Below are 16,284 nucleotides of genomic sequence, written 5' to 3' on the forward strand. Positions count from 1 at the left end.
TGTGCACGAAACTCTGTGTGGAGAATAATATTGTTTATGTGTACAAGTAACCTTAAGGCAAAGGACTGAGAGTAATCTGATTTCACTGTCCTGTCACCTACATTTATTTGATTTTTACATCAAATATTCTAGTCATAAGGTTGCTCATGCAAGTGAATGCCCTGCACACTCATTTTGAAATACAATCTATTACTATAAACACCCATTATCTTCATGCTGAGTACTGAAGGCAGCAGTACAATCTACTCACAATCCTATATTCATAGTAAGGATGCTAATCTACAAATGTGTGCAAAACACAAACATACAAATTCTACTATTGCCTAATACACTTTAACAGAGCGTTAATTACAAACAAATTATATAACCAGTAAAAATCATTACCTATTCAACTTCTCTTATTATATCCTAAAAAGGCTGTAAGAATGGCTTAGAAATTTGTGATCAGAAAGAGCAGAGTATGAAGAAAACGCAGTGGCTAAAGGGAAAAAGAATAACTTAAGAACACACTTTCCGCATTACCCAAAGTTCTGTTTAAGTGATGTCTCATGAACATCAGCAATATACCGGTACTTGAATGACATATAGCTCTACAATGTTTTACTGATATTTTCCATTTTGACTTGGTTTGGGCGTGTTGTAAAGAACTGAGAGTATGACAGACAGGTGATATTACACATTGTCTTGGAGCCTTTGGGCCAACTGTGATGGAAAAATATTACACCCTGAACATGCATATAGCACATGTAGAACCATGGAAGTGGAGTGCAATATAGACACTCCTTCCCCCATGAGGATTCTCAAAGCTCTCAGGAGCTTGAGGATATTATCTTATTCACCCACGTTCTTTCCCTGTAATGGACACCCAACTACTCCTAACATTTTGTTCTTTCAGAATCCTCATCATGCAATTTCTTTGACCATTTTGTTTAATCTACAAAGTCATATTTTTCCATATTCCATCATAGTAAATTCCATAATTTAATTAGGCATCATACAGTTTTTGCCTGCCTTGAAATCATTAACTCATTGGTGAACCACTGTTCTAGTGCTGAGGGAGAAATTTGTTGCTATGTTGAATTTTGAAAACTAGAACTGGCCATTACCAACTTTTTCCTAAACAAAGAAACCCACTCACTTCCCTGTTACAAACTGTTTTCCTGTGAGCATCCCTGTGACTCTTCTACCCTCTGCCATCATGTCTCACCCATCTGAGTCTCCCCAGGCCTCAAAACAGAGATGCAAGACAAGGGTTGCAGCTTGTCTGGCTCCCTAGGAGCACTCAGCCTTTGCTCCAGGATCAGTGTCTCCTATCTCCTCCCTGTTCTGATTGCGGGACCCTCTCTTTATACTGTTTCCACAAGTCCTGGCCCCATCCCCCTTGATCCCATCAAAACCAACCCCCCACTGCCTTTCCTTTATCCCCTGTTGGCTGTTCTCTTCTGTTATTGTTTTCTGAGGCCTGGCTGGCCTGAATCACTTCCCACTGTTCTTGACCAGGTGGCCCATATTAGCAGCCTCCATGTAGCCCTGCAGTGAGGGATTCTCTAATGCTGCAAAAGGAGGTTGCTATCCTCTCAGTGCTGGCTGCTGACATCATTGACCAGCACCAGTGGATTGTGGCAGGCACTGGCTGCTGCTGAGGCTGGCTCCTGATTCAGCAGATCAGCATGGGACCAGGCAGCAAAATGAGGCCTTGAATCAACCCTGTCCTTGGTCCCCATGGCATCTCTGAAGCTGGGGATAACAGCAGTGCTGGGCCCTGCATGGCAGGCCCCATTTGGATGGCAATAATGGTGCTGGTCACAGGTGGTTCATCCTATCAGTGATGGCAGGACTTGGTTTGGGGCGGTGACACCTGATGTTGTTGGTCCTTGTTCCACCCATGGCAGCTCCCAGCGAGGTAAGCCCAGGGTTGTTGCCATGGCAGAAGACGTGGGGGTTTGCACTCAAACACACACCCCCTGACAAATTTGTCTTTTTTATACCTTTCTAAGTTCTTAAAATAGCATTTTGAGAATGTGATCAAAGCTATGTTATTCAAAGTATTAAAAAAAAAAACCCACCCCACACACAGATCAAGAAATTCACAAAATAAAGGACACATAGAACAAAGGTAAATATTTCTGTAATGCCCCAAACACCTTCATCTATAGAAAAATATAATTTAAAAGTGGGAAGAATCTAAAAACACACCCAAAAACAGAAAAGCAAAATCTATGCACATGGGTGCCATTTTAGACTGCTGTAGCAATATAAAAAATGTGCCCACCAATACCAGATGAGTTTGGGTGTGTGTGTGTGTGAAAGGAAACAGTATGGCAAGTAGCCAGAATGAATTGTGCTGTTGGGAGATGGAGACAGCAGGTATGGGGACAGGTGAGATGGCAGAGTAATGAGGTAAGCAGGAGAAGATGCAGTAAAGGAAGGGGGGGGGGGAGAAAGGGAAGACCATGAGATAGAAAGAAATCAAACACATAAACACAAACCACATTTCTCTTGTGAAAGTAGTAATATTAGTTGCCTCTTTGGTGGCTGTATCCAATTTAAAAAGCTAAAGGTAATCCCCAGTACAAGCATCAGTCATTTCCAACTCTGGGGTGACATCGCATCACGGCATTTTCATGGCAGACTTTTTACAGGATGGTTTACCATTGCCTTCCCCAGTCATCTACACTTTCCCCTCAGCAAGCTGGGTACTCATTTTACCAACCTTGGAAGGATGGAAGGCTGAGTCAACCTTGAGCTGGCTTCTGCCGGGATCAAACTCAGGTTGTGAGCAGAGAACTTGGACTGCAGTACTGCAGTTTTACCACTCTGCTCCATGAGGCATGACCCATGAAATTAGAACTTAAAACCTAGACCTATGAAGTTAATACGGTATTTGTTTATGTCTCACTGCGCACTATTCTGGATAGTCTACTATCACCCACAAGCTTGTTTTAATTAAAAAGTCAAGTTCTTAAAGAATGCTAGCGTGGTCATTATCTGTCCTAAGGGCCATTCTTTTAAATTTCTCAGTTTATCTGTTTTCACCTCCACTTTGCTCACACATCCTCCAAACAATGGTTCAGATGTTTAAAATCCTCAAGATCTTTGCAACTGTATACCAGTTTGAAGAATACACTGAACATGCCCGTCTTACTTCTTTTATACCTCTGACATGCCTGTCTGACTGATTCTCTGATTTCAGCATTGTTGTTTTTAACTTAAGCAATTAGTCCCTCAAATACTTTCTGGGGTTCACTTCTATTTGTTTGCCCGTTTCTGCAATTTAGAATTTTTTCATATGAGCGAGGCATGTTTTTACAATTTTGCCTAGGCTTCCTAACATATAGTAGGAACATAAGAGAAGCCATGTTGGATCAGGCCAATGGCCCATCCACTCCAACACACTATCACACAATAGCCAAAAAAACCAGGTGCCATCAGGAGGTCCACTAGTGGGGCCAGAGCACTAGAAGCCCTCCCACTGTTGCCCCCCGCAAGCACCAAGAATACAGAAATCACTGCCCCAGAGAGTTCCATCAATACACTGTAGCTAATAGCCAGTGATGGACCTCTGCTCCATATGTTTATCCAATCTCCTCCTGAAGCCATCTATGCATGTAGCTGCCACTACCTCCTGTGGCAGTGAATTCCATGTGTTAATCACCCTTTGGATGAAGAAGTACTTCCTTTTATTCATTATATCCCAACCGCTCAGCAATTTCATTGAGTGTCCGTGAGTTCTTGTATTGTGAGAAAGGGAGAAAAGTACTTCTTTCTCTACCTTCTCTATCCCATGCATAATCTTGTAAACCTCTGTCATGTCACCACTCACGTCAATGCTTGTCCTCTTGATTTACTCTCATTTGGGAGGGGAGAAACCCTTCCCCTCTGAATATAACTGAGTGGAACTTTTTTGGCAATTTCCTAGTCAATTAAATGTTGAATTTGGTAGTGTTATGATCACTGTTCCAAGCAATCAAACCTGAGTAGCACCTTATAATTATAATAAGGCAATTAATTCTTGTTGGTTTCATGCTGTTCTAAGCCAAAATAATCTACAGTATCTGGATATATTGTGTCCATTACTACCTCAATTTATTTTTCTAACTGAATGTCAAGATAAGTCAGCTATTGTCAGTTTCTCCATGGCTGGCCAATTGGCCAGCCTAGTTTCTTGACAGCATCTATCATTTGAACCCAAATTTCTACTCATAGCATTTTGTTTCCTCATGTCTAGGGTCATTGTCGGGGGTGAGCTAGAGTACAGCTCTGAACATTTAACTTCAGTACTGCATCAACTGCACTGATACCTATTTGCTTTCAGGTTAAATTAAAAGTGCTGGTTATTATCCTTAAAGCCCCTCACAACTTATAACACTAAGTGAAACATCTTCTGGTATACTTCCATGTACCAGCTATAATCTTCAAACAACCTTCTCCTCATGGTACCCCTTCTTAGTACTATTATTAGGGCAACAGTCAGGCATTTTCCATGGTGGGTCTTGTTTTCTGGAATGGCTTAAGACAATGGATATGGAAGGCACCTTCATGTCACACAATCAGGAAAGCATGAAAGAGTTATTTCTTAGAGTGCTTGCTGAAGAGTAAACTGTCTTGACAGAATTGACTGTTTTTCATGTGTGCATTTTTAACCTGCCTGTTTTCATTTTGACATTTTTTGTGTGTCTTTGCAACTTTGTGTTGCACTGTAAGCCTTGTAAGGAGATAAGGTGGAATATAAACATTTTGAGCAACTAAACTTGCTAAATCTATTAAGGATGTTGATTTTATTTTTTCTAGACAACAAATGCCACTGGTATCAGTAACTCCAATTTACCTATCTAGCTTTATTTAAGCATCAAAATATGAACATGAAGGTTTGGATGCAACCAACCAAATGCAATTTTGGGCTGAATCAACAGAAGTCCAGATCATATAGTGTCCAGATCATGTGATGTGATTGCTTTACTTTGCTCTGGTAAGACCTCATCTGGAGTACTGTGTTCAGTTTTGGGCACCACATTTTAAGGATATAGACAAGCTGGAACGGGTCCAGAGGAGGGCAACAAAGATGGTGAGGGTCTGGAGACCAAGTCCTATGAGGAAAGGTTGAAGGAGCTGGGCATGTTTAGCCTGGAGAGAAGGAGGCTGAAAGGTGATCACCATCTTCAAGTACTTGAAGGGCTGTCATATAGAGGAGGGTGTGGAATTGTTTTCTGTGGCCCCAGAAGGTAGGGCCAGAACCAGTGGGTTGAAATTAAATCAAAAGAGTTTCCGGCTCAACATTAGGAAGAACTTCCTGACCGTTAGAGCAATTCCTCAGTGGAACAGGCTACCTCGGGAGGTGATGGGCTCTCCTTCCTTTGAGGTTTTTAAACAGGCTAGATGGCCATCTGACAGCAATGAAGACCCTGTGAATTTAGGGGGAGGTGTTTGTGGGTTTCCTATATTGTGCATGGGGGTGGACTAGATGACCCTAGAGGTCCCTTCCAACTCGATGATTCTAACCACCAGTGGAAGCTATTCACAGATTTGGATCTTTCCCCTTTCCCTTCCCATGGCAGCCTAATACTATCAAAAAGATGGTGCTAGACAAAAAGCCACAAAGCTGACAAGGTGCAGTGAGGAGAACCTGCTACAACAATCCTCACTTTGTTCTCGCACCTGTGCTGCATCATGGGTTAATGGATACCCCACTGATAGAAGAGGAAGAAAGAGGTAAATTTCCTCTCTTCATTGCAGGGCCTTGGATCAGAATGGATGATAAACTGTACAGATTCCAATACTTCCAACATCAGCTTTTGAGAGGTGTCAGGGAGTTGCTTTATCACTTGCATTTTGCTAATTTTGTTATTGTTTAAACATACTGTGTGCATTTAATTTTACCTCCTCTACTGCACTGTAGTATTTCAGATTGGCAATTCAGTACACAAAAACTAAAAGGCATCTTCATTCCCCCCTTGGAAAGCATAAAATGTTAGGTAATGTAAATATCAACTTAAAAGTTGCTCTACAACAATTTATTATTATTGCAAATAAATACTCTGGTTTCTCTTCAGATCGCATAAATCTTGCAAATACTGCAAACCTCAGCAATCTGCTCCCATTACAGCTCTTTTGTACAGGTGTTCCTACTCTAAAAACATTTCCCAATGCATAGCAAATTTCCACCATTACATTCATTCATTGAAAGCTTGCATCTTTTTTCTACCTTGCTATCCCAGCTTGTGGAACAGTAAGCATTTAAGAAAAATGTTATCCTGGCTCCTCCTCAGACCTCATTAATGGTTATCTACTCATCTCATAATGTCTGCAATCTTCAACACATGAAGAGAATCCATCTGTCTCTCTCACCTCAATACAAAGATCCCAGACACTCAAGGTATATCATCAGTGGAACTTGCAGCTATAATTCATTAAAGGCAGGATGATGTGTCTTGCTAGGATCTCGGAGAAATGAGATCCCTAGCAAACACAAACAAGGTACTCTCATTTATCCTGCTAGCTTCTCTAATTGGGTTCTACAGACAATCAATAAAACAAATGGTTTTCTCAAACTGATTCATTCTTACATGCTTGACTCCAGGCTTCAACACTTGTAAACATAACGGACAGAGAACATATACAACTGAACTATGCAATGTTACATACTCCTCTATAAATTCTTTTACCATGTTAAAACATTGTATCACTAGGTTGTACTCAGAGAACTTAAGTCCTGCGAAACATGACAAAACAAAATTCCACAAGCAGACAGCATTTACAGGAAGAATAATGCAAACATTCAAAAAATAGCTTACTGTTGGATAGTAAAATAAAAATAGCCATTCCAAGAACCAGTACTATTGATCCTGGAAAGAATCAGAAATGGGATACCATTCTATTATAGCTTAAATCTATTTTAACAGAAGGAAGTAATGTACTTCTAAAAAAAAAGCGAAAGGTGAATTTTCTGCAGGTGGCAGTTGCGATTATAGACTTTAAACACTGTTTAAGATGTATCTACCACATTACATTTGCAAAAATATTCAGGTAAACAAAGTTTCAACAACTAGCACTGGCTTAACTATTCTAAATATTACTTATTCATCTCAAATCCTGAATATGAACTGATTGTATTTTGTCTGGCACCAGAGCCAAAGATATCTGCCAGCTCTTGTGGATTAAAACCTATTAAACAGTAAGCAGGATGTAGGACTAGATGGTCAGTTCTCACAATGAAGGGAAAGTAAACAGTGGGGACCCACAAGGATTGATATTGGGACCAGAGCTATCTCACTTGTTCAGAAATGATCTGGAATTGGGAGTGAGCAGCCTAGTTTGCGGATGACACTAAATTATTGAGGATGAAAACCAAGGCTGCCTGCGAAGAGCTCCTGGAGGATCTCCTCAAATTGGGTAAGAGGGCAACAACGTGGCAAATTAAGTCTAACATAGGTAAATATAAGGTGATGCACACTAGTACCAAATATCTCACCTTCCAATATATATGCTAATGAGATTTGAACTTGCTGAAACTGACAGGAAAAGAGACCCTGGGATCTTAGTGGATAGTTCAATGAAAGTGTCAATGTGCTGCAGCAATGAAAAAAGGCAAACTCTATGCTGGGAAAGAGTCAGAAAACAAAAAAGCAAATATTATAATTGCCCTTGCATAGATGGTGCAGCATCATTTGGAATACTGTGCACAGTTCTGGTCACCATATCTCAAAAAGGACACTGTAGAGCTGAAAAAGTACAGAAGAGGGCAAAAAAAGAGATAATTAAGGGGTTGAAAGAGCATCTTTCATACGAGGAGAGGCTGAAGAGTCTTGGTCCTTTCAATTTAGATAAGGAATGATAGAGGTTTGGACAGAGATAATTTTCCCCCTCTCTTGAAATATTAGACCATCCAATTATGTTGATAGGTAGTAAAATCAGGATGGACATAAGGAAATACTACTTCACATAACAAATGATTAAAATGTAGAATTCACTGTGAGAGGATGTAATGAATGCCACAAACAAACAACCAGAAAAGGGATTTAGGCAGATTCATGGAGAACAAGGCTATCAGCAACTACTAGTCAAGGTGACTAAAAGGAACCTCCACATTCAGAGGCAGTAAACCTCGGAATACCAGTGTTGGGATGCAACATTATTAGGGGAAGGCCTCAGCCTCTACGCCCTGTTGTTGGCCTTCCAAAGGAACTTGCTGGCTACTGCGTAGGACAAGGAGCTGGACTAGATGGACCACTAGTCCATCTTAAAATCATATGCAGAGACTTCCTAGTAACAATTTTGAGATGGGGCACAAGAAAATGCAGTCAGTGAACACTCTCTGTTCACCTTGATAGGCAAATACAGCAGTTTTATTATATTCATATTTGTCCACACCAGAAAACAAGGGGAACTATACTGTAGGAAGACACTCAGTCACTCAAAAGGTGACCACCAACCAAAACAAGTGACCAAGCAATTGGTTGTTACAAGCCTGCCACATATAATGGGCATCTGCCCATTATGAAAAATTCAAAAAAGTATTTTGGAAACATGTCAGATTATTAGACACTTAATCATATTCAATATTATAAACATCATAAATGCACTTTTAAAATTTCATCCACAAGTACTCGCCATAATGTTTACATTTTCCTAACATCAAGATTTTACTGCCAATTGCCTACGAATACTCAGAGAAGTCAAAGATGTCATCTTTCATAACACAACAAGCACCTCTAATCCACCAACAGTTTCACAAAATATCAGAAAGAATTTTTTTTAAAAAAAAGAGGAATAAAGAGCCACAATCATACCCTCAATAAAAGAATATATTAAAGTTAACGAGCAACACAAGCATGCAATATACTTCACACCACAGTTACAAGCCCCTGTAGGGGACCATTACAAAGTTAAAATCCCACACAACTAAGAATGCCACTACAGCTTCAAATGGTAGACACAACACCGCAGGAGGTGTGCTAGAGCAGCTTAATTTTGGAGGCTTTGCAAAACCAACGATTTGCTTTTCTCCACCAACAAGGGAGGGGGGGGGGAAGCTTTGAGAAAAGTGGCTTATTTACATAAAGGGTGAAATTCCAGCATAGATCACAAATCTTTCTTTCAACCTAAACACCCAGTGAACATATCATCACTGGAATGCTTCAAGGTGGGGGGAAAATTAAGCTATTTTTAAAAAGATATTAAGCACATTTTAAATTGATATACTTCAACTTCCCCAAATCAGAACTGGGTGTTTTTCTAAGGGGTAAGGGAGATCCACCCTCTACTCTCTTTTCCAGTGAAAAGAGGGCATAGCCTCTTTCAATTCCTGGCAAGTTAAAAGTGCACTGAATGGGGGGGGGGGGGGTGAGTCTCTTTCCCTCCTACCACCCCCACCACCCAGAAGGCTCAACCAATAACTGCAGGAAGGGGCTGAACTGGGTCAGGGTGTCCCTGCGAGGGGGGGGGAGTAATAGGCCAAGTATGGAAAAAGAGGGGACTCTCAAGCAGTACATTCTTCAGTCTGGGGAGAAAGCAGCTTCTGGGGCGGGCGGAGAGAAGGAAGGAAGGAAGCCCGAGCACGGGAGCGCCACATTTGAGGGCGCCTTGCCGGCTCCTCCTCCTCCAGTCTCGCTTTCCCGGCCATCTAGGAAAGGGAAGAATTACAGAAAGGGGGACCCAGGCAGGCTGAGCAATGCCGTGGAAAGAAGGGGGAACCATTTTTTTTAGAGAGAGAGACTGCTCCAGGCAAGGTCAACCCGCCCCGAAAACCACCACGCTCGCGGCTTCTCCCCCCCCCTCCCTTAAGGAAAGGGCGGCAAGTTCAACATGAAGAGAACGGCTGAGGCAGCTGAAGAGGACAGCGGTGGAGGGGGGGGAAGCGGGGGCCGGTCTCTTCCCCCCCTTTTGCCTCAAATCACCGAGCCGGGGGCGGGGGGAGAAAAAGAGGGCGCGAAAAGGGTTTCTTCTCCCCTGCACCCTCCTCGCCTCTTACCTTCCTGTCCCTTGCAGCGGCTTTTCTGCCTTGAAGCGGGCACGGCCAGGCAGGCTGAGCGAGAGAGCTCGTCCAGCTCCTCTCTCTGGCCCCGCCGAGCCGCCGCCGCCGCCGCTCGCTCCCCGCAGCCAATCGCCGTTAGCCCCCCTCCCTCCCCTTCCGCAGATCGCCCAGTCTCCCCCTCCCCTCCCGTCGGCTTCAAAATGGCGCCAACTAGTCTCCTCTTCCAGCGATGGACCCCGCCGCTGAGCGGTAGGGAAAGGCGAACCGCAAAATGAGGCAGTAGCGGCCTCTGCTGGCCGAATGCGGGTTTTTTTTTTAAACGGGGGGGGGGGAGGAAGAGGAGGAGAACGGCGGAACCCCCCTTAAAACTGAACACCCGCCATCAAACCTTATGCAGCGGGAGGGAAGTTTACGCAAGGATGAGCTCTTTGCACGTGAGGAGGAGTCGTGGTGATTCCCCAGAATGGGTTACGGGAAGGAAAAGGGTGAGAGAGATCCCAGTTGCAGTTCCAGCTGCACCGTGCGATCCTAAACGTGTTGGGGCGGAAGTCAGCCCCCACTCCCACTGTACATTTGCGCGCGTTTATTCAGAAGTAATTCCTGCTGCGTGCAGTGAGCGCTAAGCGACGCTAAATAGTAAGCGCAGCATCTTCTACAGTTGGTGGAAGTTAGTGTACATAATGTTTGGGGACATGTGTAACCCTAATGTGTGACCTATTGCTCCTCCTACCATTCTGTGGGCGGGAAATAGGATCTGTGGAGTGGAAGGAGAAACTTTTCTGGCAAATCCTTAATGACTATGCGCAAATCAAACATTCAGTGTAACAAATTGCACTACCGAGAGACAGGTATGGAATGAGATGACAATAACGTGAGGCGTAGGCGTATGCTCTGTTCAAATAAACATCCGATATACCAGGCTTGACTGAAGCCACGGGTTTTAAGAAATTGCCAGGTAATAAAACAAAGTTATCATGAACAATGCTAAAGATTGTTTCAGCCTCCTGTTTGCAAATTGATCCATATTGTTAATGAAAAATTAATTAGAAAACAAATTGACCAATAATTCAATCCACACACCCCTACTGCCAAAGCTTTACTTTTCAAGACAAGTACAGGTATAACACCACAGTAAAAAAAAGTTTAAATTATCAAATGCACTTAACTATACATTATCAGTCTTTAAAGGTAAGGCTCTCATTCCATAAATATTTTTTATTAGACTGTGTATTTTGGCTGATCTACCATAGTTCTTTTGGTGAAACACAGTGCACAGTTAATTTGGCATAAGTCCTTGGATCTTGGGATGCTGTCTTAAACAGTCCCACTTTATTTCAATGAGCTTATGCCCAGAAAGTACTCTTAAGACTGCATGCAGCCTTATTTCCACATAAAAATGAATATGATCATGTTAAAAATAATACCTAGGTAAAATGTGGCCAGCTTTTTCATTGCTCAAAAAGTTTTAAATAAATGCTAGACAGTAAACAATTGCAAACTTGCATATATCCAAATAATACTTTCTCGGGATTTTCTCTGGCAGAAATTAACAGTCATTAAAATTCTCTTAAAATATTAATAAACTGTTTCTATTAGTATATGTAAGAGTTTTTTAAACTCGGTGGGGAGGGCGGGGTATAAATAAAAATGTATTATTAAAATAAAATTATTATTATTATTATTATAAAACCTGCAGTGCTACATATAAACTATTTCTCTGGTTATTTCATCCTGCAAATACATAGACTAGTAATATACACAAATGTTAAATACTGTATCCTGCATCCTACCACTCCATTAAGCAAAAGTGTGAAGACGTCCTCCAACAAAATAGGATACCACCCACTCAATCATTGTAACTGTGCCCTACATAAAGACTTGTTCTCTTTACATGTAAACAACTGTTGCCAAGTTATTTCTGCCTTATGCACTGATGAGCTGCAGTCCTAAGCAAACTTTACCTAGGAAAAGTTAATTGAACACAACAGGCCTTACTTCTGAGAAGATGTGATAATATTGCACTATTAATTGCTGTGACCTAGATAATTTCTACCTCGGCCTAAATAGTCCAAGCTCGCCCAGTCTTATCTCAGAAGCTAACAGTATTTGGATGGGAAACCACCAAGGAGCACCAGGGTTGCGAGTTGGAGGCAGGCAATGGCAAACCACCTCTGAATGTCTCTTGCCTTGAAAATCCAGGGTCACCATAAGTCAGCTGTGACTTGATGGCCAAAGAAAGGAAGGGAAGATCCTTTCAATTTTCCATAGAATTGTTGGCAAAGGAATGTTTGCTATCCATCGAATGCTACAGAAGCAAGACTTGTTATTTAAGATGAGAATGAGCTGTGGTAGATGATGCAGATTGCAAAAGTGAAGTATAAGAGATTATGAGCAGGAAAGCAGAAGGGAAGTTGGAGAACTGTCTGCCAGGAACTCATGGGCATTGAATTAGCTGGGGCTAACTAGGGAGGGTGTGTGTAGTATGTGCCATCAAATTACTTCCAACTTCTGGTGAGCCTATGAATTAATGATCTCCAAAACATCCTATCATTTACAGTCTTGGTCAGGTCTTGCAAACTGAAGGCTGTGGGTACCTAGGAGTATATGAAACATACAAGTTTTATTTTAAAGGGGAATTTCACAGAGCATGGCTTTTACTACCAATGCTGTAGCACAATTGTGGTGGGGTGGGGAAGCAGACTGTTGAATTCTCCCTTCTCTGCAGTCTTTAAAGTTTCAGAAGATTTTTGAACCTAAAAACAAAAAAGGGATGGTAATACCTAGAAAACACTGGGAATGGTTCAGAATTTCTCAGATTAGTTTGAATAAAGGAGAGGAGGGAAATAAGACACTGAACATTCTGGCAGACTCCCACAGTGGGGTGCTAGAGACTTGTTTATTGGAATGTGACACAGCCCTAGCATTCATCCACCTCCTTCTGTACAGTATTGATAGCACTAGACCTGCCTTTCAAGCAGCACAGCTGCCTCCACTGCTAAAGCACTAGAACACAAGAAGAGACCCAGGCCTAGATGTGGCCTGCCTGCCTTGCTCTGGGCTGTAAGTTAACCTGCCGTAGTAGCCTTAAGCTATATTCTAGGGTTACAAATTCCAGAGGAGAAACCATGTTATCCTTGTATAGTAAATATAGTTTTAAAATGAGCTCTGAATAATTGAAGTTTAAACTCAAATAAATTTTGGTGGACCAAAACCAGGGGTCCCCAAACTTTTAAAGCCTGTGTGCACATTTGAAATTTTGACAGTGTGGTGGGTATCCCAGGACTCCTGTTTTGTTTTACAAATTTGTCATGTAATGATAGTCTATTGATCACTGCTAGATTTTCACAAACCAATCATGGGTGCAAGTAGTTGAGACAGGAATGCAGAGTCTCTAGACATGCTAGTGACGTCATCGTGCAGGGTGGCATGGGGGGAGAGAGCAACGGACGGCACACAAGAGTACTGCTGTGCCGCCGCTTTCCTCCTGCACTGCCTGGCCACTTTAAAGCCAAAAGCGGCCACTGTGCTCTTGGGAGGCTTCCTTGGAAGCCTCTGAATAGCGCAGCCATTTTTGGCTTGAAAGCGGCCGGGCAGCACTAAAACACTGCGCTCTTCGGAGGTTTCTAAGGAAGCCTCCAAAGAGCATGGCGGCTGAGCAGCGCCTTCCAGCCGGGGAAAGGACAAGGGGAGTAAGCGGGCACCTGGTGGCACCCCCAGGCGGGGTAGTGCCCTAGGCAGCCGCCTATCCCACCTACCCCCACGCGCTGGCCCTGTAGTCAAATTAAAAATAGTTAAAAACAGTAAAAATTTCAGTGACAATTTCAGAGGGCATCTGAGTCAATTTGCTTTCCCCAAAGGCAATGTTCCCTCTAGTCTTGTGAGCAAAAATTCTACTTTATGAGCTAATGAATTTGCTCAGAAGTGAAACACTAGAACTGATTAATTAAATATAACTAGCTGTATTGCTGTATAACTTTGTGTAGGGGAAAGAATCTTGGGTTTGCATGTGAAAGTCTAGGTTCAAATCCCCTTACTCAGCTATGAAGTTCATTTGTGACCTTAGGCATGTTGTCATGTTACAAAGTTGTTGTGAGGACTCAATGACAAGCAAAACATTTGTCATGTTTTTTATTAATTAGAAACAAAAATATTGTTGAACAGTAGGACTGCCAGCAGGCCTGAAGAGTAAATGTCTCCTTAACAGAAATTTAATCTGTGGAAATGGGCAGTGGAAGATGTAAGTAATTAATATCCTATTAAAAGTACAGGATACTTATTCTCCAAGCAGTTGGCAATCCTATGACCAGTATTAATGATTTTATTTGCTTTGCAATTTCAGTGTGACCTGGTTATATAAAGGCCATGGTTGTGGAATTTGGGTGTGAGAAATGACCAAAAGGATGTGCAAGATACCTTTAAATATTCACCTAGGATTGTAAACTGAGCAGGAAAAAACTTGCTCTGCTACTAACAAATATCCTTTAACTGGAAATACCTGGAACTGAACTATGTCCTTAACCATGTAGGGTATGTACTTGGTTGGTGTTCTAGGGCCCTGCCAGTTGCTTTGGTATAGTTTATCTAACGTGGATCCTAAAGCATAAAGTACATCATTTCCTTGATTTGTTTGTGCTGAGGACTGCTGGCCTTTGAAATAACCAAAACATATAGTTGCCAACTCCAGGCTGGAAAAATCTTGGAGATTTGGAGGTGCCGCTTGGGGAGGGGAAGATAGCTTTGTTGGGTATACTGACATAAAGTCCATTCTCAAAAGCAGCCATTTTCTCCAGGTGAACTGATCTCCATAGTCTAGAGAGCAGTTTTAATTCTGGGAGATATTTAAGCCCCACCTGGAGGTTGGGAAGCCTAATTAGTATGACTGAAGGAAAGGATGCAAGTGAAGTGATGGTTGTGTATAAGAAAGCAGATGGACTTAAAGGTTTTGGAAGAGGACTGTAAAGTTGAAAAACCTGCTTGCCAAGTAAAATGAAGACATATCTGACCAAGCTAGTTCTTTGGATAACCATCTGTTGTGCAATAATGATACAATAAAAGATCAAGATGCAACTTCCCTTCTGGTTCAATACTTGCTGTTGCACTCTTTGTTTTCATTTCTTAACTGTTTTAATGTGGGACTTGCCTCAAGGAGACACAAACCTTAATGTATTCGATATAACTACATGGAGTATGGTCATTTTCTGAGGCCCTGATTCAAGTGCTCTTGCCTTCTGAATTTAGGTGGCTGGCAACCTGAGAGAGGGCCTTCTTGGCTGTCACACAAAAACTGTAGAACTCCTTTCTTTGGGATATTAGTCTGGCCCCTTCCATCACTGACTTCTGCCGGTAGAGGAAGACTTTTCTGTTTCATTTGGTGTTCCCTTGTTGACTTCTTCTTCTGCTCTTTTTTTTTACTTGCAGTTTTAATTGGTTTTATTATAGGTTTTATAATGCTCCCTATTTAATTGTTAGCTGCCTTGCTGTCCCTGTTTAGGCTGAAATGTGGAATATTAATAAAGTAATAAAAATTAAAAAGTGAACCAAAATCCAGTTTTTCAAACAATTCGTCTAATGCTCTCACAGGGTTGTTGTATACTGCTCTGGAATGTAATCATCAGAACAGCTGTGTAATATAGAAAACTAATTTGATTTCTTGTTGTTTGTGCTTGATGCTAATATTCAGCAGGAGAACATTCCTCCCTAGACATCCAATGTTCTTTTTTAAAAATTTAGTAGCTTTAATTGGCAAAAGACTATTTTTTTTGGTCTATCAGTCTTCTCTGACTGCCACCAGGAAATGTGGAAATTACTTCACTGATACCTCAAGGGAGGAAAAAATTGATAGAATTTAATTATCTGCATACCATCATTTCTGTTCATTTACATTTCATATTCACCCTAATCCTTATACTAAAGCATGTGGCTTTAAATGTTTCAAGATGTTCCAGAAAATTCTTTCCATACTTCTGATATAATTTTGAAGCGATACCAGTTGCAACTTCTCTGTGAATCAGGTTACTGTTCCAAACATTACACTGGAAAAGTGAAAGGAAGATGCACAACTTAATTTATACCCTGCCTTTCTCTAGTGGGGATGCAAAGAGGCTTACAGCATTATCTTTTCCTCCATTTTATCCTCACAACCCTGTGAGACAGGTTAGGCTGAGAATGGCAAAGATCACCCAGCAAGCTTCCATGGGGGATTCAAACCTGGCTTGCCCAGATCATAGTCTGACACTTAATCCAGTTTCCCAAACTTTGTCAGGCCACTGCTCCCTTTGTTCCATAAACTCATCCACAGTGTCCCCTGCCGAACC

The 16,284-nt window shown here is 41.8% G+C and overlaps 1 protein-coding gene across 1 annotated transcript in view; it reads right to left on the reverse strand.

Annotated features, from left to right (window-relative positions):
* PDS5B (PDS5 cohesin associated factor B) overlaps positions 1 to 10,121 on the reverse strand; it is a 98,345-nt gene extending 88,224 nt beyond the window's left edge. The window contains exon 1 of the mRNA XM_060234711.1: positions 9,968 to 10,121. The gene's annotated coding sequence lies outside the window, so the exon portion shown is untranslated. The remainder of the gene's footprint in view (positions 1 to 9,967) is intronic.
* Between the last annotated feature and the right edge of the window lie 6,163 nt (positions 10,122 to 16,284).

The sequence above is a fragment of the Heteronotia binoei genome, chromosome 3, assembly GCF_032191835.1.
Source record: "Heteronotia binoei isolate CCM8104 ecotype False Entrance Well chromosome 3, APGP_CSIRO_Hbin_v1, whole genome shotgun sequence".
NCBI lineage: Eukaryota > Metazoa > Chordata > Lepidosauria > Squamata > Gekkonidae > Heteronotia > Heteronotia binoei.